This window comes from Capra hircus, chromosome 1, assembly GCF_001704415.2.
Source record: "Capra hircus breed San Clemente chromosome 1, ASM170441v1, whole genome shotgun sequence".
NCBI classification, from domain to species: domain Eukaryota; kingdom Metazoa; phylum Chordata; class Mammalia; order Artiodactyla; family Bovidae; genus Capra; species Capra hircus.
This window is the reverse complement of record NC_030808.1, coordinates 56,812,577-56,839,461: the sequence shown is the minus strand read 5'-3', so window position 1 is coordinate 56,839,461 and position 26,885 is coordinate 56,812,577.

Here is a 26,885-nt window from a genome sequence, read left to right as displayed (position 1 = left end):
ATGTTAAAGATATCTTAATAAAATAGAATAAGTAGGCTAGCTAATGTGACTTACTCAATACTGTCACCAACTCTGAATATAGCATTAAGTTATACTGCAAGCTGTCCAGTCAAATAAGATTTTGGTAAAGTTATTAGCTTGTGCTTTCTGCAAATGATATGCAGAGGTGCTATAGTTTTTTTTTTCCCAAAATAATCTGTAATAAATGACTTGCCTTCTCCATGTGTATTTTGAAGAAAGAAAATATTTCACTCATTATAAAGCCTAGGCTTTGAAGTACTACTCTCTGAAGAGTAAACACTTAATAGTAGATTTCTCGTGTGAACTCTAGCTGGCAGATAAGCAAAGAGCCCTTCTCCTTCTGTTAAAAATATTTAAGGTTATACAATGAGGGCAGGAAACTCCTTTTTTGAATTTCTGGAAACTTGAATCAAAGCATATTAATTCTTGAATGTGGTGACAAGAGCCCTGTTGACATTGAAGCTGTGGAAATGCAGCCACAAAAGAAGAATAAATGATGGCCAGTGTAAAGCTTGATAGAGATTTCAAGGATATATGTTACAATCTCCAAGTCAAGCATTTAAAGGGTATAGAAGGGTATAGGAATGTATAATTAACAAAGAGGGGGGAAATGAAATAAAAACAAATAATCTAAAAAAATTCAGGAAGAGAGAAAAAGAGACATAAAACTGGTCAGATAGTAAATAATTAGATGGTAGATTAAAATCTCAATATATCAGTACTTACACCAAATTTAAAGAGTTTAAAGATTTTAGTTTTAAAAGATTATCAGGTGGAACTTGAAAGCAATTATTTAAAATCTTAGAAAATTATGTTATTTTAATATTTAGAGAAGATTGCAGAGGAATAGGACAGGGAGACCACTTTCTCCACCACAAATTCATCGAAAGAACATTTGGACATTGAGCAAATTTCACAAAACAACTTCTGAATGCTGGCAGAGGACATCAGGCACCCAGAAAGGCAGTCCATTGTCTCAAAAGTAGGTAGGACAAAATATAAAAGATAAAAAGAGAGACAAAAGAGGTAGGGATGGAGATCTGTGCCAGAAAGGGAGTCTTAAAAGAGAAGTTTCCAAACATTAGGAAACACTCTCACCTGCAGGTCTGTGGGGAATCTTGGAATCTCAGAGGGCAACATAACCAGGAGGAAAAATAAATAAATAAATAATTAAAACCCATAGATTGCATGCTTAACGGAAACTCCCAGCACCCGCAGCTGCCACCAGCAAGCAGGGGCTGAACATTGCTTAGGGTAAGGACTGGGCCAAATGCCCTGAGGGCAATCTGAGGGAACTAACCTGAGACAGCAGCCCAAACTGTGGTATAACCAGAGAGAGAGAGAGAGAAAGAACTATCCTGTGAAAAGCCCTAACTTGAGGCACTGCCAGGCCCACTCACAGAACAAATGACTGAGCAAACATCAGAGGAGAGCTAGCAGGCTGTGGACCAGCCCATCTCCCACCGGAGACAAGCGAGCGTTTGCGGGGGGGTGGGGTGGGGTGGGTGCGGTGGGGACGGTGGAGCCAGAGCTGGAAAGGGGCAGTCATGGCCCCAGAGAGACATCCTCTACCAAACTGCAAACAGGCTCCATTGCTAACCAAGACTTCTTGGGATTCTGGACAGTTGACATCTGCCAGGAGGGTCGCAGCCAGAGATCAGCTCCCCAGAAGAGACACACAGCACACCTGAGAAGGCATGCCTGTTGTACACCCAGAAAGAAAAATGAACGGCTGGGATGTGGGAGGCGATAAGACGCACTGCCCACCTGGGAGTGACTGTGCTTACCAAGCACCTGGTCACCTGAGCTGCTCAGACCTGGGAAGGGCACAAAACACAGGCCCAACCGAGTCTGCGCCTTTGGGGAGTACTCAAGAACCTGAACCTGAGCAGCTTAGACCTGGAAAGTGCACACAATCCAGGGCCCGCCTCAGACAGTTCCCGGAAGAGCAATCTAGAGCCTGAGAAGTGTAGACCATGAAAATACACACGCAGTGAGCGGGGAAAACCCAGTGAGGCTGAAACACTGTGAGCACTCCCCACACACACCAGTGATATTTGTTTGCACTGTTCCTTCCTCCTCACAGCACAACTGAACAAGTGAGCCTAAATAAGTGACCACCTTCACCCCCTTGTGTCAGGGCAGAAGTTAAACACTGAGAAGACCAGCAAACAGAAGAAGCTAAAATAAATAGAGGGAACCACTTTGGAAGTGACAGGTGCAACAGACTAAAACCTGTAGTTAGCACTGACTACGTTGGAAGGGGCCTGTAGAAATTGAGAAGTATAAGCCAGATCTGAAACTGAGGTGACCCCACACTGTCTGCAACAGCTCCAGAGAAATTCCTAGATATATTTTCACTATTATCATTTTTTAAATTAAAAACTTTTTTTCATTTTAAGTCCTCTATTACTCCTTAATTTTCATTTTTATAGTCTACTATTACCTTGCAAAAAAAAAAAGACCCTATTTTTAAAGCACACTTTATATATATATTTTATAATTTTTGTGACTTTTTTTAATATTGTATTTTTGAGAGTCTAACCTCTGCTCTAGATTTTTAATCTTTGCTTTTTGGTATTTGTTATCAATTTTGTACCTTTAAGAACCCAATCTTCAGTACCCATTTTTACTTGGAAGTGTGATTACTGGCTTGATTACTCTCCCCATTTTGACCCTCTTTCTTCTCCACCAGGTCACCTCTATCTCCTCTCTCTCCTTTCTCTTCTCTACCCAACTCTGTGAATCTCTTTGTGTATTCCAGGCTGTGGAGAACACTTAGGGAACTGATTACTGGCTGAAACTGTTTCTTTCTTTTTGATTCCCCCTTTTCTCCTCCTGGTCGCCTCTGTCTCCTTCCTCCCTCCTCTCTTCTCTGTGTAACTCTGTGACCATCTCTGAGGGGTCCAGACTGTGGAGAGCACACAGAGAATTGATTACTAGCTAGCTTGCTCTCTCCCCTTTTGATTCCCCCTCGTCTCCTCCTGATCACCTCAATCTCCCTCCTCCCTCGTCTCTTCTCCATGTAACTCTGTGAACTTCTCTGGGTGTTCCTCACTGTGGAGAAACTTTTTATCATTAACCTAGATATTTTGTGCTGTATAGATAGAGAAGTCTTGAGGTTACTGTAAGAATAATTCTGAAATCCAGAGGCAGGAGGCTTAAGTTCAAAACCTGAGAACACCAAAGAACTTCTGACTCCAGGGAACATTAATCGATAAGAGCTCATCCAAAAGCCTCCATCAGTTCAGTTCAGTCGCTCAGTCGTGTCTGACTCTTTGTGACCCCATGAATCGCAGCATGCCAGGCCTCCCTGTCCATCACCAACTCCCAGAGTTCACTCAGACTCACATCCATCGAGTCTGTGATGCCATCCAGCCATCTCATCCTCTGTCATCCCCTTCTCCTCCTGCCCCAAATCCCTCCCAGCATCAGTCTTTTCCAATGAGTCAACTCTTCACATGAGGTGGCCAAAGTACTGGAGTTTCAGCTTTAGCATCAGTCCTTCCAAAGAAATCCTAGGGCTGATCTCCTTCAGAATGGACTGGTTGGATCTCCTTGCAGTCCAAGGGACTCTCAAGAGTCTTCTCCAACACCACAGTTCAAAACCATCAATTCTTCGGCACTCAGCCTTCTTCACAGTCCAACTCTCACATCCATACATGACCACAGGAAAAACCATAGCCTTGAATAAACGGACCTTAGTTGGCAGAGTAATGTCTCTGCTTTTGAATGTACTATCTAAGTTGGTCAGAACTTTTCTTCCAAGGAGTAAGCGTCTTTTAATTTCATGGCTGCAATCACCATCTGCAGTGATTTTGGAGCCTAAAAAAATAAAGTCTGCCACTGTTTCCGCTGTTTCCCAATCTATTTCCCATGAAGTGATGGGACCGGATGCCAAAGCCTCCATACCTACACTGAAACTAAGCACCACGCAAGAGCCAACAAGTTCCAGAGCAAGACACACCACGCAAATTCTCCAGCAACACAGGAACATAGCCCTGAGCTGCAATATACAGGCCGCCCAGTCACACCAAACCCATTGATATCTCAAAACTCACTACTGGACACTTGATTGCATTCCAGAGAGAAGAAATCCAGCTCCACCCACCAGAACACTGACACAAGCTTCCCTAACCAGGAAACCTTGACAAGCCACCCGTCCAACCCCACCCACAGCGAGGAACCTCCACAATAAAGAGGAACCACAAACTGCCAAAATACGGAAAGGCCACCCCAAACAGCAATCTAAACAAGATGAAAAAGCAGAGAAATACTCAGCAGGTAAAGGAATAGGATAAATGCCCACCAAACCAAAGAGGAAGAGATAGGGAATCTACCTGAAAAAGAATTCAGAATAATGATAATGCAAATGATCCAAAATGTTGAAAACAAAATGGAGTTACAGATAAATAGCCTGGAGACAAGGATTGAGAAGATGCAAGAAATGTTTAACAAGGACCTAGAAGAAATTAAAAAGAGTCAATATATAATGAATAATGCAATAAACAAGATAAAAAAACTCTCTGGAGGGAACCAACAGTAGAATAATGGAGGCAGAAGACAGGATAGTGAGGTAGAAGATAGAATGGTAGAAATAAATGAAACAGAGGAAAAAAGAAAAAAGAATTAAAAGAAATGAGGACAACCTCAGAGACCTCTGGGACAATGTTAAACACCCCAAGAATAGAATCATAGGAGGCCCAAAATAAGAAGACAAAAAAGAAAGACCATGAGAAAATACTTGAGGAGATAATAGTTGAAAAGTTCCTAAAATGGGGAAGGAAAGAGCCACCCAATTCCAAGACCCAGAGAGTCCCAAACAGGATAAACCCAAGGCGAAACACCCGAGACACATATTAATCAAATTAACAAAGATCAAACACAAAGAACTAATATTAAAAGCAGCAAGGGAAAAACAACAAATAACACACAAAGGGATTCCCATAAGGATAACAGCTGATCTTTCAATAGAAACTCTTCAGGCCAGAAGAGAATGGCAGGACATAATTGAAGTGATGAAAGAGAAAAACCTACAGCCCAGATTACTGTACTCAGCAAGGATCTCATTCAGATATGAAGGAGAAATCAAAAGCTTTACAGACAAGCAAAAGTTGAGAGAATTCAATACCACCAAACCAGCTCTCCAACAAATGCTAAAGGACCTTCTCTAGATAGGAAACAGAAAGGGAATATAAACTCAAACCCAAAACAACAAAGTAAAGGGCAATGGGATCATACTTATCAATAATTACCTTAAATGTAAGTGGGTTGAATGCCCCTACCAAAAGACATAGACTGGCTGAATGGATACAAAAAACAAGACCCCTATATGTGTTGTCTGCAAGACACCCACCTCAAAACAAGGGACACATACAGACTGAAAGTGAAGGGCTGGAAAAAGATATTCCATGCAAATAGAGACCAAAAGAAAACAGGACTAGCAATACTCATATAAGATAAAATAGACTTTGAAATAAAGGCTATGAAAAGAGACAAAGAAGGATACTACATAATGATCAAAGGATCAAGAAGAAGATATAACAATTATAAATATATATGCACCCAACAAAGGAGTACCACAATATGTAAGGCAGATGCTAACAAGTAAGAAAGGGGAAATTAACAATAACAAAAATAGTGGGAGACTTTAATACCCCACTCACACCTATGGATAGATGAACTAAACAGAAAATTAACAAGGAAATGCAAACTTTAGATGATAGAATAGACCAGTTAGACCTAATTGATATCTATAGGACATTTCACCACAAAACAATAGTTTTCACCTTTTTCTCAAGTGCACATGGAACCTTCTCCAGGATAGATCACATCCTGGGCTGTAAATCTAGCCTTGGTAAATTCAAAAAAATTGAAATCATTCCAAGAATCTTTTCTGACCACAATGCAGTAAGATTAGATGTCAATTATGGGAGAAAAACAAATAAAAATTCTAACATATGGAGGCTGAAGAACACACTGCTGAATAACCAACAAATCACAAAAGAAATTGAAAAAAAATCAAAACATGCATAGAAATGAATGAAAATGAAAACACAACAACCCAAAACCTATGGGGCACTATAAAAGCAGTGCTAAGGGGAAGGTTCATAGCAATACAGACTTACCTCAAGAAACAAGAAAAAAGTTTAATAAATAACCTAACTCTACACCTAAAGCAACTAGAAAAGGAAGAAATGGAGAACCCCAGGGTTAGTAGAAGGAAAGAAACCTCAAAAATTAGGGCAGAAATAAATGCAAAAGAAACAAAAGAGACCATAGCAAAAATCAAATAGCCAAAAGCTGGTTCTTTGAGAAGATAAATAAAATTGACAAACCATTAGCCAGGCTTATCAAGAAACAAGGGAAGAAGAATCAAATCAACAAAATTAGAAATGAAAATGGAGAAATCACAACAGACAACACAGAAATACAAAGGATCATAAGAGACTACTATCAGCAACTATATGCCAATAAAATGGACAACTTGGAAGAAATGGACAAATTCCTAAAAAAGTACAACTTTCTAAAACTGAACCAGGAAGAAATAGAAAATATTAACAGACCCATCAGAAGCACAGAAATTGAAACTGTAATCAAAAACTTCCAGCAAACAAAAGCCCAGGACCAGATGGCTTCACAGCAGAACTCTAGAAAAATTTAGAGAAGAGCTAACACCTATCCTACTCAAACTCTTCCAGAAAATTGAAGAGGAAGGTAAACTTCCAAACTCATTCTATGAGGCCACCATCACCCTAATACCAAACCTGACAAAGATGCTACAAAAAAAGAAAACTCCAGGCCAATATCACTGATGAACATAGATGCAAAAATCCTTAACAGAATTCTAGCAAACAGAATCTAGCAACATATCAAAAAGATTATACATCATGACCAAGTGGGCTTTATCCCAGGGATGCAAGGATACTTTCTTCAATATCCACAAATCAATCAATATAATACACCATATTAACAAATTGAAAGATAAAAACCATATGATTATCTCAATAGATGCAGAGAAAGCCTTTGGCAAAATTCAACATTCATTTATGATTAAAAAAAAACCTACAGAAAGCAGGAATAGAAGGAACATACCTCAACACAATAACAGCTACATATGACAAACCCTCAGCAAACATTATCCTCAATGGTGAAAAGTTGAAAGCATTTCCCCTAAAGTCAGGAACAAGGCAAGGGTGCCTACTCTCACCACTACTATTCAACATAGTTCTGGAAATTTTGTCCACAGCAATCAGAGAAGAAAAAGAAATAAAAGGAATCCAGATTGGAAAAGAAGAAGTAAAACTCACTGTTTGCAAATGACATGATCCTCTACATAGAAAACCCTAAAGACTCCACCAGAAAATTACTAGAGCTAATCAATGAATATAGTAAAGTTGCAAGATATAAAATTAACACACAGAAATCCTTTGCATTCCTATACACTAACAATGAGAAAACAGAAAGAGAAATTAAGGAAACAATTCCATTCACCACTGCAACAAAAAGAATAAAATACTTAGGACTATATCTACCTTAAGAAACAAAAGACCTGTATATAGAAAATTATAAAACACTGATGAAAGAAATAAAAAAGGACACAAACAGAGGGAGAAATACACCATGTTCATGGATTGAAAGAATCACTATAGTGAAAATGAGTATGCTACCCAAAGCAATCTATAGATTCAATGCAATCCCTATCAAGCTACCAGTGGTATTTTTCACAGAACTAGAACAAATAATTTCACAATTTATATGGAAATGCAAAAAAACCTCCATATGGCCAAAGCAATCTTGAGAAAGAAGAATGGAACTGGAGGAATCAACCTGCTTGACTTCAGGCTATACTACAAAGCTACAGTCATCAAGACAGTATGGTACTGGCACAAAAACCGAAATATAAATCAATGGGACAAAATAGAAAGCCCAGAGATAAATCCACGCACCTATGGACACCTTATCTTTGACAAAGGAGGCAAGAATATACAATGGAGAAAAGACAATCTCTTGAACAAGTGGTGCTGGGAAAACTGGTCAACCACTTGTAAAAGAATGAAACTAGAACACTTTCTAACACCATACACAGAAATAAGTTCAAAGTGGATTAAAGATCTAAATGTAAGACCAGAAACTATAAAACTCCTAAAGGAAAACATAGGCAAAACACTCTCCAACATAAATCACAGCAGGATCCTCTATGACCCACCTCCCAGAGTAATGGAAATAAAAGCAAAAATAAACAAATGGGACTTAATTAAACTTAAAAGCTTTTGCACAACGAAGGAAACTATAAGCAAGGTGAAGACAGCCTTTGGAATGGGAGAAAATAATAGCAAATGAAGCAACTGACAAACAACTAATCTCAAAAATATACAAGCAACTCCTGCAGCTCAATTCCAGAAAAATAAACGACCCCATCAAAAAATGGGCCAAAGAACTAAACAGACATTTCTCCAAAGAAGACATACAGATGGCTAACAAACACATGAAAAGATGTTCAACATCACTCATTATCAGAGAAATGCAAATCAAAACTACAATGAGATACCATTTCATGCCAGTCAGAATGGGTGCTATACAAAAGTCTACAAACAATAAATGCTGGAGAGGGTGTGGAGAAAAGGGAACCCTCTTACACTGCTGGTGGGAATGCAAACTAGTACAGCCACTATGGAGAACAGTGTGAAAATTCCTTAAAAAACGGAAATAGAACTGCCATACAACCCAGCAATCCCACTGCTGGGCATACACACCAAGGAAACCAGAATAGAAAGAGACATGTGTACCCCAATGTTCATTGCGGCACTGTTTATAAAAGCCAGGACATGGAAGCAACCTAGATGTCCATCAGCAGATGAATGGATAAGAAAGCTGTGGTACATATACACAATGGAGAATTACTCAGCCATTAAAAAGAATACATTTGAATCAGTTTTAATGAGGTGGATGAAACTGGAGCCTATTATACAGAGTGAAGTAAGCCAGAGAGAAAAACACCAATTCAGTATACTAAGGCATATATATGGGATTTAGAAAGATAGTATGGGCTTCCCTGGTGGCTCAGAAGTTAAAGTGTCTGCCTGAAATGCAGGAGACCTGGGTTTGATCCCTGGGTCAGGAAGATCCCCTGGAGAAGGAAATGGCAACCCACTCCATTATTTTTTCCAGGAGAATCCCATGGAGGGAGGAGCCTGGTAGGCTACAGTCCATGGGGTCGCAAAGAGTCAGACACGACTGAGCGACTTCACTTCACTTCACTTAGAAAGATAGTAACAATAACCCTATATCAGTCAGTCAGTCAGTCAGTTCAGTCACTCAGTCATGTCCGACTCTTTGCAACCCCATGAATCACAGCATGCCAGGCCTCCCTGTCCATCATCAACTCCTGGAGTTCACTCGAATCAGTGATGCCATCCAGCCATCTCATCCTCTGTTGTCCGCTTCTCCTCCTGCCTCCAATCCCTCCCAGCATCAGAGTCTTTTCCAATGAGTCAACTCTTCGCATGAGGTGGCCAGAGTACTGGAGTTTCAGCTTTAGCATCATTCCTCCCAAAGAAATCCCAGGGCTGATCTCCTTCACAATGGACTGGTTGGATCTCCTTGCAGTCCAAGGGACTCTCAAGAGTCTTCTCCAACACCACAGTTCAAAACCATCAATTCTTTGGCGCTCAGCTTTCTTCACAGTCCAACTCTCACATCCATACATGACCACTGGAAAAACCAGAGCCTTGACTAGACGGACCTTTGTTGGCAAAGTAATGTCTCTGCTTTTGAATATACTATCTAGGTTGGTCATAACTTTTCTTCCAAGGAGTAAGCGTCTTTTAATTTCATGGCTGCAATCACCATCTGCAGTGGTTTTGGACCCCCCAAAATAAAGTCTGACACAGTTTCCACTGTTTCCCCATCTATTTGCCATGAAGTGATGGGACCAAATGCCATGATCTTCGTTTTCTGAATGTTGAGCTTTAAGCCAACTTTTTCACTCTCCACTCTCACTTTCATCAAGAAGCTTTTTAGCTCCTCTTCACTTTCTGCCATAAGGGTGGTGTCATCTGCATAGCTGAGGTTATTGATATTTCTCCCAGCAATCTTGATTCCAGCTTGTGCTTCTTCCAGCTCAGCGTTTCTTATGATGTACTCTACATATAAGTTAAATAAGCAGGGTGACAATATACAGCCTTGACGTACTCCTTTTCCTATTTGGAACCAGTCTGTTGTTCCATGTCCAGTTCTAATTGGTGCTTCCTCATCTGCATATCAGTTTCTCAAGAGGCACCTATTCTCGCCATCATTGCAAAGAAATAGAAGAAAAGAACAGAATGGGAAAGACTAGAGATCTCTTCAAGAAAATTAGAGATACCAAGGGAACATTTCATGCAAAGATGGGCTCGATAAAGGACAGAAATGGTATGGACCTAACAGAAGCAGGAGATATCAAGAAGAGGTGGCAAGAATACACAGAACAACTGTACAAAAAAGATCTTCATGACCCAGATAATCACAATGGTGTGATCACTCACCTAGAGCCAGACATCCTGGAATGTGAAGTCAAGTGGGCCTTACAAAGCATCACTACGAACAAAGCTAGTGGAGGTGATGGAATTCCAGTGGAGCTGTCTCAAATCCTGAAAGATGATGCTGTGAAAGTGCTGCACTCAATATGCCAGCAAATTTGGAAAACTCGGCAGTGGCCACAGGACTGGAAAAGGTCAGTTTTCATTTCAATCCCAAAGAAAGGCAATGCCAAAAAATGCTCAAACTACCACACAATTGCACTCATCTCACATGCTAGTAAGTAATGCTCAAAATTCTCCAAACTAGGCTTCAGCAATACGTGAACCGTGAACTTCCAGATGTTCAAGCTGGTTTTATTTTTTTTATTTTTATTTTTACTTTATTTTACTTTACAATACTGTATTGGTTTTGCCATACATTGACATGAATCCACCATGAGTGTACATGCGTTCCCAAACATGAACCCCCCTCCCACCTCCCTCCCCACAACATCCCTCTGGGTCATCCCCGTGCACCAGCCCCAAGCATGCTGTATCCTGCATCGGACATAGACTAGCAATTCGATTCTTACATGATAGTATACATGTTTCAATGCCATTCTCCCAAATCATCCCACCTTCTCCCTCTCCCTCTGAGTCCAAAAGTCTACTCTACACATCTGTGTCTTTTTTGCTGTCTTGCATACAGGGTCATCATTGCCATCTTTCTAAATTCCATATATATGTGTTAGTATACTGTATTGGTGTTTTTCTTTCTGGCTTACTTCACTCTGTATAATCGGCTCCAGTTTCATCCATCTCATCAGAACTGATTCAAATATATTCTTTTTAACGGCTGAGTAATACTCCATTGTGTATATGTACCACAATGTTCATCGCAGCACTGTTTATAATAGCCAGGACATGGAAACAACCTAGATGTCCATCAGCAGATGAATGGACAAGCTGGTTTTAGATAGGCAGAGAAACCAGAGATCAAATTGCCAACATCTGCTGGATCATGGAAAAAGCAAGAGAGTTCCAGAAAAACATCTATTTCTGCTTTATTGACTATGTCAAAGCCTTTGACTGTGTGGATCACAATAATCCTATATGCAAGACAGCAAAAGAGACACAGATGTATAGAATAGTCTTTGGATTCTGTGGGAGAGGGTGAGGGTGGGATGATTTGGGAGAATGGCATTGAAACATGTATATTATCATATGTGAAATGGATCACCAGTCCAGGTTTGATACATGGGACAGGGTGCTCAGGGCTGGTGCACTGGGATGACCCAGAGGGATGGGATGGGGAAAGAGGTGGGAGAGGGGTTCAGGATGGGGAACACATGTACAGCCGTGGCAGATTCATGTCAATGTATGGCAAAACCACTACAATATTTTAAAGCAATTAGCCTCCAATTAAAATGAATACATTTACAAAAAAAATTTAGATATATTTAAATCATTATTTGAATTCTTTAGGAATATTATGCTCTGTTTAACTATGGCTTTGAAACAAAAGATACAGTTGACAAAGCTTGAAACAAAGGTGGGTGGAGAGAAGTGTAGCTAAGAAAGAATTTCTATGGTACATGATACAAACAAACAAAAAACAGGTTTAACTATGTTGCTAAAGTTTGCAGAGGTAAGCAGCAAAAGAACTGTACTGTGAGGAAATGAACTATATTGGGAGGAACAAAAGTTGAAGGAGCCTAATCTTCAACTGTGGCAGAAATTCAATGGAACACACGTAAGAGAGATCAATTAAAAATTTGCCACATAAGAGCAGTTTCCCCTGGATGCAGGGCTGGGTAGATCATTGCTTCATTATTTGATTCTTTTAACCATGTGTATGTGTATATGATCCTGATTTAGATTTTTTAGAAACTAATGACTATGCAAACACTTCTGAGAGTGGATTTTTAAAGGTAATAGTCCCCTTGTTGATTATTACTTTTACTTACATTTCTTGTTCAACTGATAGAGGGATGATTTTCTCTTCATTCCTTAGAGGATGATCCATGTGCACGATCAGTTGCTGGAGTTTTAGGGACCTCACAATCTCCAAGGAAACATTGTACATTTTAGTGATAGTAACTGTGCCATTGGGATTCAGAGCAAGGAATTCCTCTGGAGCATTGATCAAGACTTGTAATAGGAAAAAGATATTTGAGGAGCAGATTTTCCTACAGCTGAGTAAAGAAATCTCATAAAATTTTCAGAGTCAAGATTGGACTGGAGTTCAGTTCTTAATTCAGATACAGCTGAGGCAAAAAGAGAGAGAGAAACAAAATTAAATATTAAAAAGTCACCCTAGATTTCTGTGGTGTTAAAGATGGACTTCCCCAAAATTTTTTATAGAAAACAAAATGTTGAAAAGATGTCCCTCGCTCTCTCACACAAATAGCTCTCCTCACATATTACAAAACTTCCTGATTCCATCTCTTATATCCACTAGCCTTCAATCTGAGAGGAACAATTGGGATCTCCACTTTCAGTCAATCTTAAAATTACATTCTGAATACTTAAATTTAAAATTAATTAGAATTTTATTGTTAGCATTTTTAATAGTCAAATGTTAAAGTTTTGACACTATAATGCAGGAATAATAATATCTTCATTTGCTCATTGCTTAATTTCCTCTGCAGTCTTTATCTTTATTTGTGATGCTGAGCAGATTCTCATTTTCAAAGAGCATATTTAATATTTGATCAACTTTTGTGCAAAACAAAACAGAATTTTTTAAGAACAATTTTTAGTAGCATTTTCTGTGAGAAACTTCTACCTATGTTTCATAACTTGGGCAAAATATTTTTAAAAATCATTCTTCCATTATAAAAAATTACATTATATAAACCCCTAATACTTTAAATTTATAGTAACATAATGAGGTAACACTATGACACTATTACTATTCCTTCAATGTTTTGTCAGTTTGAAGATTGGGAAATTCTTATTCTCTTAGCATCTTCTCTCTCCTTTCTTCTTCTCTACTATTTCTTTTTCTTTTCGTCTCTTTCCCAGTGAAAACCCTCATGCCATTCATGAGATTTATCCAATGGTTTGAAGCCAGTGCAATCTAGTACAAAAAGAAAATGTTAGATGAGAGGGCAGAAGACCTAAATGCTATGCCTGGTCTTGCACTGTGTAAAAATGGGCAAATTATGTAATCATCATTGACTTCTGTTTTTTCTTCCATATAATAAAAGACTTAGCCTGAATGGCTCTATTATAGTCTTTTCTTCTCTAAAATTCTTTCTCTGGGTCTTAACCATCAAAACCAAATCCCCACAATTTTGACCCCACATAAACATTTATATACTTATAATGTTAAGGCAGATTTATCCTCCATGGCTTCCATGTGGGAACACATTAAATAAACATTTGTAGCAGGCTTCATCTTCTAATGTCACCTCTTGGATAGTTATGAATGAGGAATTGGGTTCAATGGCCTTGCAGTGCAGCCAATCTGTGTATGGTGAAAGATCTTTTCTCCATATTTACGGCTATATGTGCCAATATTTTGTGGCAAAGAATCTTGGATCTTCTGCGAGGTAATTTGGACATCTTCTGGAGTTGTTAAATTGCAGAAAATTGTCACATTTTCTCCCAATACAGCTGTCTCATTATTTTTGTGCTTTATCCTATGTGGATAATCTGAAAATAAAACCCAGTATGAATCAAGTGAAATGTACTTTCATACTACCCTATACATGCCTGCTCAGTCACTTCAGTCCTGTCCTATTCTTTGCAAAGCTATGGACTGGAGCCTGCCAGACTCCTCCATCCATGGGATTCTCCAGGCAAGAATACTGGAGTTGATTGCTATAACCTCTTCCAGGGGATCTTTCCAACCCTGAGGTCGAACCCACATCTCCTGCATTGCAGGCAGTTTCTTTACCACTGAGCCACTGGAGAAGCCCTCATACTACCCTAGACTTACCCTTATCATAGCACTTCTCTCTCTGTTTTATAATTATCTTTTTATTTCCCTCTCTTCCCCCATTATAAAATGAACCCTCCTATCTTATTCACCATTGATAAATAGTTTCTGCTGTAGAATACCTAATCAACAAATATTTATCAAATTCAAAAGTTACAATATAAATTAAACAACTAAAATGAGTAATGATAATTTCAATAAATTTCTGGAGGCTGAGTGTGACCTAAGTAGGTGACAAACTCCTCAGGGCCCCAGTCTTAGGGAAGACCACCATGTTCCATAGGTTTCACCAGCAGAAATTCCACCCAGTTCTCATGATGAAGAGCCAAAAAAATCACCTCCTAATCTTTGGCAAGAAAAGAGGAAGGTCTCCATTTTTAAATAAGCCAGGTGCATTTTCCATAAAAAGACCTTCTGTCCAGAGGAAAAGACTTCACCAGAAGCCTAGCTCATGTGGGTAGAAGGACAGTGACCTAATTCCAGTTTCCTTTAGCTTCATACAAAGACAATTCAAAAAAGAAAAAAGTCTTTTTAACAAATGAGGTCGTTGTGACGCTTGGATGTCTAGTTACTTTCTTAGGGATGCCACAAGAAACTATTACACACTTGATTGATTAAAATGATAGAATATTTTTACATCTATAAGCTGTTATTGTTATTGTTCAGTTGCTAAGTCGTGTCCAACTCTCTGTAACCGTATGGACTGTGGAACACCAGGCTTCTGTGTTCTCCATTGTTTCCCATAGTTTGCACAAATTCCTGTCCATTGAGTCAGTGACACTATGTAACCATCTCATTCTCTGTTGCCCCCTTCTTCTGCCTCCAATCTTTCCCAGCATCAGGATCTTTTTCAATAGTCGGCTCTTTGGGTCAGGTGACCAAAGTATTGGAGCTTCAGCTTCAGCATCAGTTCTTCCAAAGAATATTCGAAGTTGATTTCCTTTAGGATTGACTGGTTTGATCTCTTTGCAGTTCAAGCAACTCTCAAGAGTCTTCTCCAACACCACAGCTCAAAAGCATCAATTCTTAAGTGCTCAGCCTTCTTTATGGGCCAACTCTCACAGCCACGGATGACTACTGGATAAACCATAGCTTTGACTGTACAGACCCTTGTTAGCAAAGTGATGTCTCTCCTTTTAGTATGCTGTCTAGGTTTGTCATAGCTTTCCTTCTGAGAAGCAAGTGTCTTTTAACTTCATGGCTGAAGTCACCATCTACAGTGGTTTTGGAGCCCAAGGAAAGAAAATCTGTCACTGCTTCCACTTTTTCCTTTGGAGCCCAAGAAAAAAAATATCTGTAACTGCTTCCACTTTTTCCCCTACTCATTTGAAAAGACCCTGATGTTGGGAAAGATTGAAGCCAGGAGGAGAAGGGGACGACAGAGGATGTGGTGGTTGTTTGGGATCACTGACTCAATGGACATGAGTTTGAGTAAACTCTGGGAGTTGGTGATAGACAGCAAGGCCTGGTGTGCCGCAGTCCATGGGGTCACAGAGAGTCGGACACGACTGAGCGACTGAACTGAACTGAATCTTCTGTGAAGTGATGGAACCAGATGCCACGATTTTAGTTTGTTGAATATTGAGTCTTAAGCCAGCTTTTTCACTCTCCTCTTTCACCCTCATTAAGAGGCTCTTTAGCTCCTCTTCACTTGCTACCATTAGAGTGGTATCATCTGCATATCTGGGGTTGTTGATATTTCTCCCAGCAATCTTGATTCTAGCTTGTGATTCATCCAAGCTAGCATTTCACATGATGTACTCTGCATATAAGTTAAATAAGCAGGGTGAGAGTATACACCCTTGTCATACTCTTTTCCCAATTTTGAACCAGTCCGTTGTTTCATGGCTCGTTCTAACTGTTATTTCTTGACCTGTATACAAGTTTCTCCTAAGTCAAGGTGACAGCAGTGTTGGTTCCTTCTCTCCAAGCTTCTAATGGTTTCCAGTAAATCTTGGCAGTCCTTGATTTGTAGACGCATCACTGTAATATCTGCCTCCATCTTCATATGCTGTTCTACTCTGTCTGTGTGTCTTATTCTATTCTTTAAGGACATCAGTTACTGGTGTCCTTAACCCTAACCCAGGATGATTTCATCCGGAGATTCTTATCTGCAAAGACCCTATTTCTAAGTAGGATCACGTCTGAGGTTCCAGGTAGATATAAATATGGGAGTAAGGGGGTTGTTATTAATCTTTCAAAACATCAATATGCTCAAAAAATTAACAGACATCTAACTTTCACAGAATTAACTCAAATGGATTTACAGATCAGTAAAAAATGCAAAGCTGTAAAACTTCTAGAAAAAACAAGAGGAAATCTAGGTAATCTTGGGGTTGGTGATGAGCCATTAGATACAATATCAAAAGTATGATCCATGAATGCAAAAAAATTTGAAGAGTTGGACATCATTAAAATTAAAAACTTTTGTTCTGGGAAAGACAATGTTTAAAGACTATAAGGACAAGCCACAGATTAGAAGAACATATTTGTAAAATATGTATGTAAGGTAGGACTTTTTCTTAGTTCTTTCAGTCTGCTTTAACAAAATATCACATACTGGGTGGCTTATAAAAAACTGAAACATATTTCTCACAGTTCTGAAAGTGGAAGTGCAAGATTGGGGTGCCAGCATGATTGGGTGAGGGCCTCTTGTGGTTTGTTGACTTCTCATTGTATTTTCAAATGGTGATAGGGGCCAAATTCTCTGTGGATCTTTCTTTAGTGTACTAATCCCATGCATCAGAGATCTACCCTCATGACCTGAACACCTCCCAAAGTCCCCATCTGCGCATACCATAACCTTTGGGAGTTAGGATTTTAATATATGAATTTGGAGGGGGTTATGAACATTTAGACCAAAGAAAATTTTTATCCAAAATGTTTTTTTAAAAATGAGAAAAAACTCAACTTAATTAAAAATTAGGCTAAAGTCTAAACAGACACCTCACTGAAGAAAATATATTAATACAAATGGTAAATGAGCACAGGAAAAAATGCACAAAATCTCTTGTAATCTGGAAACTGAAAATTAAAACAATAATGAAATTCTATTACAGAACTATTGGAGTGGTTTAAAAAATTACAGTACTAAAATGCTGGTGAGAATGTGGCCAAAAACAGGCACTCTCATTTATTGCTAATGGTAATGTAAAATGGTGTAGTTACTTTGCATGACAGTTTCTTACAAAACTAAATATAGGCTTACCATATAATCCAACATTTGTGTTCCTAGGTATTCACCCAACTTATTATAAAACACATATCGACACAGAAATATGCATGAAAATGTTTATAACCTCCTTACTTGTAATCACAAAAAATTGAAAACAACCAAGATGTCTTTGGTAGGTAAATGTTTTTAAAAAATGACATTTATACCACAATATTTTTCAGCCATAAAAATAATTGAGCTACTAAACCACAAAAGGACATGGATAAACTTTTGAAAAACTTAGACAGTGTGTTAAAAAGCAGAGACATCACTTTGTTCACAAAGGTCCACGTAGTCAAAGCTATGGTTTTTCCAGTAGTCATGTAGAGATGTGAGAGTTGGACCATAGAGTAGGCTGAGCACCAAAGAACCGATGCTTTCAAGCTGCAGTGCTGAAGGACTCTTGAGGGTCCTTTGGATAGGAAGGAGGTCAAACCAGTCAATCCTAAAGGAAATCAACCCTGAATATTCATTGGAAGGACTGATGCTGAAGCTGAAGCTCCAATACTTTGGCCACCTGATGTGAACAGCAGAATCACTGGGAAAGACCTTGATGCTGGGAAAGATTGAGGGCAGGAGGAGAGGAGGGAAGAGAGAGGATAAGATGGTTGGATGGCATCATTGACTCAATTAACATGAGTTTGAGCTAACTCTGGGAGATAGTGAAAGACAGGGAAGCCTGGTGTGCTGCAGTCCATGGGGTCACAAAGAGTTGGAAAGGACTTAGCAACTAAACAACAACAAACTTTAAATGCATATTGCTAAGTGAAAGTAACCAGTCTAAAAGTGATGCATACAGTATGATTTTAATTATGCCATTCTGGGAAAGCCAAAACTATGGAGACAGTAAAATTATCAGTAGTGGCCTGGGGGTCAAAGGTAGGGAGTAGGGCTGAATGGATGAGGTACAGGGAAGTTTTAGGGTAATAAAACAATTCTGTGTGATACTACAGCGGATAATAAGAGACATTATGCAGTTGTCAAGATATATTCAGCATTGCAGCACATGAACGTCAATGTACACAATTTAAAAGTTAATGAGAAAATTGAGAATCCCAAGGAGTAAAGATTGTAACCGGAAAATCTACCTTTATTGCAAATGTATCCTATGTAAACATAAGTTGATACTATATGTACTTAACATGATATAATTAAAATGACATTTTACCTCTGTGATCATCATCCCCAGGATTCATAACCCCAGTCTAATCATGAGAAAAACATCAGACAAATTTTGATTGAGGGTAATTCTATGAAATACTCGACCAGCGCACCTCAAGAGTATCAAGATCATCAGAAACAAGTAAATTCTGAGAAGCTGCCAGTTGACAGAAGCCTAAGAAGAAACAACAAAGAAACGTAATGTATGTTGGATGGGATACTTGAGCAGAAAAAGACTTTAAATAAAAACTAAGGAAATCTGAATAAACTGTGTATTTCAGTTATGAACCATGTATCAAATTGGATTTAATAATTATTACAAATGTACCATACTAATGCAAGATGTTAATAGAGCAAACCTGGTAAGGGGTGTACATATATATATATATATCTTTAATAAATCCACACAGTCAAAGGCTTTGGCGTAGTCAATAAAGCAGAAATAGATATTTTTCTGGAACTCTCTGGCTTTTTCCATGATCCAGCAGATGTTCGCAATTTGATCTCTGGTTTCTCTGCCTTTTCTAAAAACAGTTTGAACATCTGGAAGTTCACGGTTCACGTATTGCTGAAGCCTAGTTTGGAGAATTTTGAGCATTACTTTACTAGTGTGTGAGATGAGTGCAATTGTGCGGTAGTTTGAGCATTCTTTGGCATTCCCTTTCTTTGGGATTGGAATGAAAACTGACCTTTTCCAGTCCTGTGGCCACTGCCGAGTTTTCCAAATTTACTGGCATATTGAGTGCAGCACTTTCACAGCATCATCTTTCAGGATTTGAAACAGCTCCACTGGAATTCCATCACCTCCACTAGCTTTGTTCGTAGTGATGCTTTGTAAGGCCCACTTGACTTCACATTCCAGGATGTCTGGCTCTAGGTGAGTGATCACACCATTGTGGTTTTCTGGGTTATGAAGATCCTTTTTGTACAGTTGTTCTGTGTATTCTTGCCACCTCTTCTTCATATCTTCTGCTTCTGTTAGGTCCATACCATTTCTGTCCTTTATCGAGTCCATCTTTGCATGAAATGTTCCCTTGGTATCTCTAATTTTCTTGAAGAGATCTCTAGTCTTTCCCATTCTGTTCTTTTCCTCTATTTCTTTGCATTGATCGCTGAGGAAGGCTTTCTTATCTCTTCTTGCTATTCTTTGGAACTCTGCATTCAGATGCTTATATCTTTCTTTTTCTCCTTTGCTTTTCGCTTCTCTTCTTTTCACAGCTATTTGTAAGGCTTCCTCAGACAGCCATTTTGCTTTCTTGCATTTCTTTTCCAGGGGGATGGTCTTGATCCCTGTCTCCTGTACAATGTCACGAACCTCATTCCATAGTTCATCAGGCACTCTATCTATCATATCTAGGCCCTTAAATCTATTTCTCACTTTCACTGTATAATCATAAGGGATTTGATTTAGGTCATACCTGAATGGTCTAGCGGTTTTCCCTACTTTCTTCAATTTAAGTCTGAATTTGGCAATAAGGAGTTCATGATCTGAGCCACAGTCAGCTCCTGGTCTTGTTTTTGTTGACTGTATAGAGCTTCTCCATCTCTGGCTGCAAAGAATATAATCAATCTGATTTCGGTGTTGACCATCTGGTGATGTCCATGTGTAGAGTCTTCTCTTGTGTTGTTGGAAGAGGGTGTTTGCTATGACCAGTGCATTTTCTTGGCAAAACTGTATTAGTCTTTACCCTGCTTCATTCTGCATTCCAAGGCCAAATTTGCCTGTTATTCCAGATGTTTCTTGACTTCCTACTTTTGCATTCCAGTCTCCTATAATGAAAAGGACATCTGTTTTGGGTGTTAGTTCTAAAAGGTCTTGTAGGTCTTCATAAAACCGTTCAACTTCATTTTCTTCAGCATTACTGGTTGGGGCATAGATTTGGATAACTGTGATACTGAATGGTTTGCCTTGGAGATGAACAGAGATCATTCTGTCGTTTTTGAGATTGCATCCAAGTACTGCATTTCGGACTCTTTTGTTGACCATGATGGCTACTCCATTTCTTCTGAGGGATTCCTGCCCACAGTAGTAGATACAATGGTCATCTGAGTTAAATTCACCCATTCCAGTCCATTTTAGTTCGCTGATTCCTAGAATGTCAACGTTCACCCTTGCTATCTCTTGTTTGACCACTTCCAATTTGCCTTGATTCATGGACCTTGCATTCCAGGTTCCTATGCAATATTGCTTTACAGCATCGGATCTTGCTTCTATCACCAGTCACATCCACAACTGGGTATTTTTTTTGCTTTGGCTCCATCCCTTCATTCTTTCTGGAGTTATTTCTCCACTGATCTCCAGTAGCATATTGGGCACCTAATGACCTGAGGAGTTCCTCTTTTGGTATCCTATCATTTTGCCTTTTCATACTGTTCATGGGGTTCTCAAGGCAAGAATACTGAAGTGGCTTGCCATTCCCTTCTCCAGTGGACCACATTCTGTCAGACCTCTCCACCATGACCCACCAGTGCCCCAGTATACTACTGGAGAAGAGTGGAGAAATAACTCCAGACAGAATGAAGAGACAGAGCCAAAGCAAAGCCAACAACCAGTTGTGGATGTGACCAGTGATGGAAGTAAAGTCCAATGCTGTAAAGAGCAATATTGAATAGGAACCTGGAATGTTAAGTCCATGAACCAAGGCAATATCAAGGAAGTGGTCAAACAGGAGATGGCAAGAGTGAATATCAACATTTTAGGAATCGACGAACTAAAATGGACTGGAATGGGTGAATTTAACTCAGATGACCATTATATCTACTATTGTGGGCAAGAATCCCTTGGAAGAAATGGAGTAGCCACTGTAGTCAACAAAAGAGTCCAAAATGCATACCTGGATCAATCTCAAAAACAACAGAATGATCTCTTTCCGTTTCCAAGGCAAACCATTCAATATCACAGTAATCCAAGTCTATGCCCCAACCAGTGATGCTGAAGAAGCTGAGTTGAATGGTTCTCTGAAGACCTACAAGACCTTCTAGAACTAACCCCCAAAACCGATGTCCTTTGTATTATAGGGGACTGGAATGCAAAAGTAGGAAGTCAAGAGCTACCTGGAGTAACACCCTACTTAGATAAATGGATAGATCATCCAGGAAGAAAGTAATAAGGAAACACTTGCTTTAAATGACACATTAGCCAGATTGACTTAGTAGAATTATAAAAGATATTCCATCCAAAAGGAACAGAATATACATTATTTTCAAGTGCACTTGGAATATGCTCCAGGATAGATCAAATTCTAGTATACAAAGTTTGTGTCAATAAATGTAAGAAAATTAAAATCATATCTAACATCTTTTCTGACCACAATGCTTTGAGACAAGAAATCAATTGCAAGGAAAAAATACAAAAGCCCACAAATACATGGAGGCTAAACAATATGCTACTAAGCAACCAATAGATTACTGAAAAAAGTCAAAGAAATCAAAAAGTACCTTGAGATAAAAATAAACACGCAAGGATCCCAAATCTATGGGACATAGCAAAAACATTTCTATAATGGAATTTTATAAGATCATTCACAGTAGATACTGTAGAAACAAACCATAATTATCTTCCATTGAATTTCACACAAATAAAAAAAGAAAAAAGAATGATACAGATACCTGTTCCTTGTAGCTTTAGGGGTGGAAATCAGTTGGCCTGGAGAAAGAGATAATATACAGAGAACAGAAAATAAAATAAAAATATATTTCTCACAAGTAAATAGATATAGTGATTGCTTCATTTATTAATTTAATTCTAGCTGTAATAGAAGGTCTTCCCTGGTGGTTCAGCAGTAAAGAATCTGCTTGCAATGCAGGAGATGCAAGTTTGATACCTGGGTATGGATGATCCCCTGGAGAAGTAAATGGCAACCCATTCTAGTATTCTTGCCTGGGAAATCCCATGGACAGAGGAGCCTGGCAGGCTGCAGTCCATGAGGTGGCCAAAGAGTCAGACACAACTTAGCAACTAAGCAACAACAAAACAATCCTGCATGTGATACTTATATTTCCATCTAAATGATTTACTCAGAAACAACCTTGTCTTTTATTTCATTAAAACGTTATGTGAACTTTATCACTTTTAAAAGCTTTACTTAGTTTGTTTTGACTAACCATGCCCTAAATGGATTTACATTGTTAACTTTAGGAAGATGATTTTCTTCAACAAAGACTACTGTTTTGCGGCCAGTGCAAGTACACATATGAAGGTTCTGAATGTTTTTCTGCGCACCAGAAGGATCATTTGATCACCACTTCTTTAGGGCGGAGGAGCCTGGTGTCCATGGGGTCGCAAAGAGTCGGACACGACTGAGCGACTTCACTTTCACTTTCTTTAGCTCTTACTTCTTCTGTCTTTGGTCAGTTCACGTTTCACTCCCTATTCTTTGACCTTTTTTCTCTGCACATCCCTTTTGTAGCCATCCAAATAGCCTCACAGACTTTGAGTGAGTAGAATTATAAAGAAGTATCACACATGCCAAATAAGTATTTAATTTCAAAATCATTCCAGTATTCCTCCCCAAATATTTTACGATGAGAGTGGGAATATGAAAATTTGCTCTATGGTATTATAACTAAGCAATTTCAATGAAAATATCCTTTTCATAGTACGTTTAGAAAAAAGAAACGGGTCTATTATTATTCCTAAAAATTTCCCGAGATAAAGAACTCTGGAGAGTTAAATTCTACCTTGCCTGTCTTGATTGCATTCTCCTACATGGCTAGAATGAGATTTCCTTGGTGGCTCAGTTGGTAAAGATTCTGCCTGCAATCCAGGAGTCCCAAGTTCAATCTCCCTGTCAGCTCCCCTGGAGAAGGGAATGGCTGCTCACTCCAGTATTCTTGCCTGAAGAATTCCATGCACAAAGGAGCCTAGCCGCTACAGTCCATGGGCTCACAAAGAGTCAGACAGGGCTGAGTGACTAACACTTTCACTTTATGTTCATATGGCTAGCAGCTGCGGTTGCTAAGTCGCTTCAGTCGTGTCCTATTCTGTGCGACCCCATAGACGGCAGCCCACCAGGCTCCTCTGTCCCTGGGATTCTCCAGGCAAGAACACTGGAGTGGGTTGTCATTTCCTTCTACAATGCATGCACGCACGCTAAGTCGCTTCAGTTGTGTCTGACTCTGTGCGACCCCATAGACGGCAACCCCCCAAGCTCCTCCGTCCACAGGATTCTCTAGGCAAAAATACTGAAGTGGGTTGCCATTTCCTTTTCCATCATACGGCTAGACTAGCCACTGTCTCTCTCTCTTTTTTGTTTCCTAATTCAGCAACCTGTATCTTCATATTTCAAATTTTCTACAACTCTATTTTATCTAGGAATCTCACTTTCATTAGAATTCTGGGAAAACAGTGTCCATTGGCTCTTTGCCACTAATCTATTGTTCCTAAGCTTTAAATTAATATAGCAATACAATTTCTGGAGTTTCCTTTTCACTCTTGCTTATGTATTTATTTATTTTTAAAATACAACAGCCTTAAAACTACAAAGATTGCCATAGATATTCAGAGGTAATGATGCTGTATAGCACTTTCTACGACTGTACTTTGTCAGCCAATCAAGTCAGGGGTTGTGAACCTAAAGCCAATGGGTGCAGGCCAGGGGCGGGGCTTAGAGCAAGTAACTGTCAATGAGGTTGCAGTTGGTTGTGGCTGTTTCTGGATGAACGGATTAGCTACCTTCCACCTATCACTTACATACTACATGATACTCCTCCTGAAGCTCTGGATGGTGAGTCTTTCTCTAGCTTCCCATTCAGGAAATTGCCCTTACCCGCTGGTGAGGAAACAAATGCTTTCACAGCATTGCACCTACAGATTCAGCAACCATTCGTCTTGTAGTTTCCACTTTTCCTATGGCAGCCAATCCCAGACTTTCCCGAAGATCAACCAGCCTCTCGGTATGACTTTCTGTCCCTTAGCCCCTGCCCCTCCTCCATTACACTTCCCATATCAACTTTCTAAACGGCTCACCTACCTAGTATTTATTCGCTTTGATTGACGAGGCACTAAGAGGAAACCACACTGACGCCGTGGCTAATCTTAGGTGTATGGAGCAGAGAAAAGAGCGAGGAAGGGCTCATTCTAGTGAGGAAATCAGGAAGGCAACAGGCCGCCCACTTTCGCAGCGTCTGTAAGAAGCTGCTGTTTTGTGTGATCAGAGAATCCAACTCCAGTTTTTGTTTTTGTTTTGTTTTTTTAATCAATCCTGAGCGCTTTGCAGCTTCCTAAGATTACTGGGCTTCCACAGCACTCTTTTCAGGATACTTTTGTCACTTAATTCCTGCAAAAAGCAGTGATTAAAAGGAAGAAATACTTACCATTTTCAGGGACAGAGTGAATCAGTATGATTTCTACACCATGGGAAAGAGAATTTCTCAAGGCTGACTGATGCTGGGGACAAATCCATGTGCCATTTGAGAGGACAATTATTAACCTCACACAGAAAGAGATTTGCGGCTTTATTTAATTCTCCTAATAAGTTAATGTAGGAAACCCATGTGGCAATTTTAAGATAAATCAGTATTTTTCCTTAATACATGCGACATGGACTCATAAACATTCAAAATCGTTAAAAGTCAATTTAACCTGCATAATAATAATTGTAATTACATTGAAAATCTGTTTAATCTAAACTGCTACTTCTTTACCCATATTTTTTAAAGTGTCAAGCTTGAATAATATTAGCATTTACATGCTAAATTAACATAAGATCATTTTGTGGGAGTAAAGGTTTGTTAAGAGAATTTGGAGTGGAGATTGAAGAAACTGATTTGAGTTTTCACAGCCAAACAGTGAAATTCTGCTGAGTTTGATCATATATTTCCCTAAAGTTCAAGTATAATTAAGATTTGGAGTAATTTTATTCTTTTATAAACGGGATTTATTAGAATTGAATATACAAACACTTATTAAGGTTTTCAAATAAGCTATTTTAGAAATGAGAAACCTGCTTGTGGGATCATGTATCCCCACTTTTAGTTTGGAAAACAATTGACTCCTTAACTATTAAATTCTGCCAGCATATAGGAGTATACAACTATGATGCAGAAAATATTTTCCTTTTTGTTCAAGCCCTTTTGCTTTGTAACAGTGAGAAAATTAATAGGTGACATTGACAATATTTTACTAACCAGTTTGATTCTGACAGCAAATACACCAGTCTTTCAGTGTTCTTCCCTAATGGCACAGATTTCTCCTAGAGCAGTGCTGCTAAATAATGACTGACTATTAGAATCACTGGGAAGATTTTAAGGTTCCCAATACTCAGGCTGCACTTTATACCAGTTAAATTAACCTCTGGGGAGCCACCCAGGTAAATACCTGTATTTTTAAAACTCTCTGATTCTAATATGTAGCCAAGGTTAAAAATGTCTGTCTTAGAAGGATAACTGAGCTTACTTTGCTGTATCACTATACTATTATCAAGATCCTCTGGTCTACTTCCAGTTCTTAACATGTTACAATGAGGTTAAGGAATTTAAAAATTCTAGGGAAAACGAAACCAACAAGTGAAAGAAAAAAAAAAAAAGCAGCTCCAGACGGGGAAACTGGTCTGACACTCAGGGCTAGATGTCACTCAGTGTTACTACAAGCTGGTGTGATGCTCACAGCTAGTCCATGTTGTTCTCTCATTTGACATAAATAATCTCATAGAACATCAAAATCAAATGAGGTCACTATGAGATGATAATAAAATTGGACAGAACAAGTCACCATGCAACCCATCCAATACCAAACACCTCTCATTCTTGTCTAAACTAAGTGGCTGCTGCTTCTGCACTCAGTACAGCTTTGTCCCCATTCCAGTTTGCCTTCCCTGTAGGTAAGAGTTATTGAGTACCCAACCACAGAATTGTCCTTGCTTTCTGACAGCACCCAAGTTAGAATAAAGTCTCACTTCCTTAGACCATCCCTCTCCAATATTACCCAGATCCATAATTAGTTCTTTCAAATATCCTTTTACTGAAACCCCCTACTACAGTGCCCCAAGGTGGATATGTCTCCCTCACTGAGACACATAATACCCCAAACTTGTCAACTACAGAT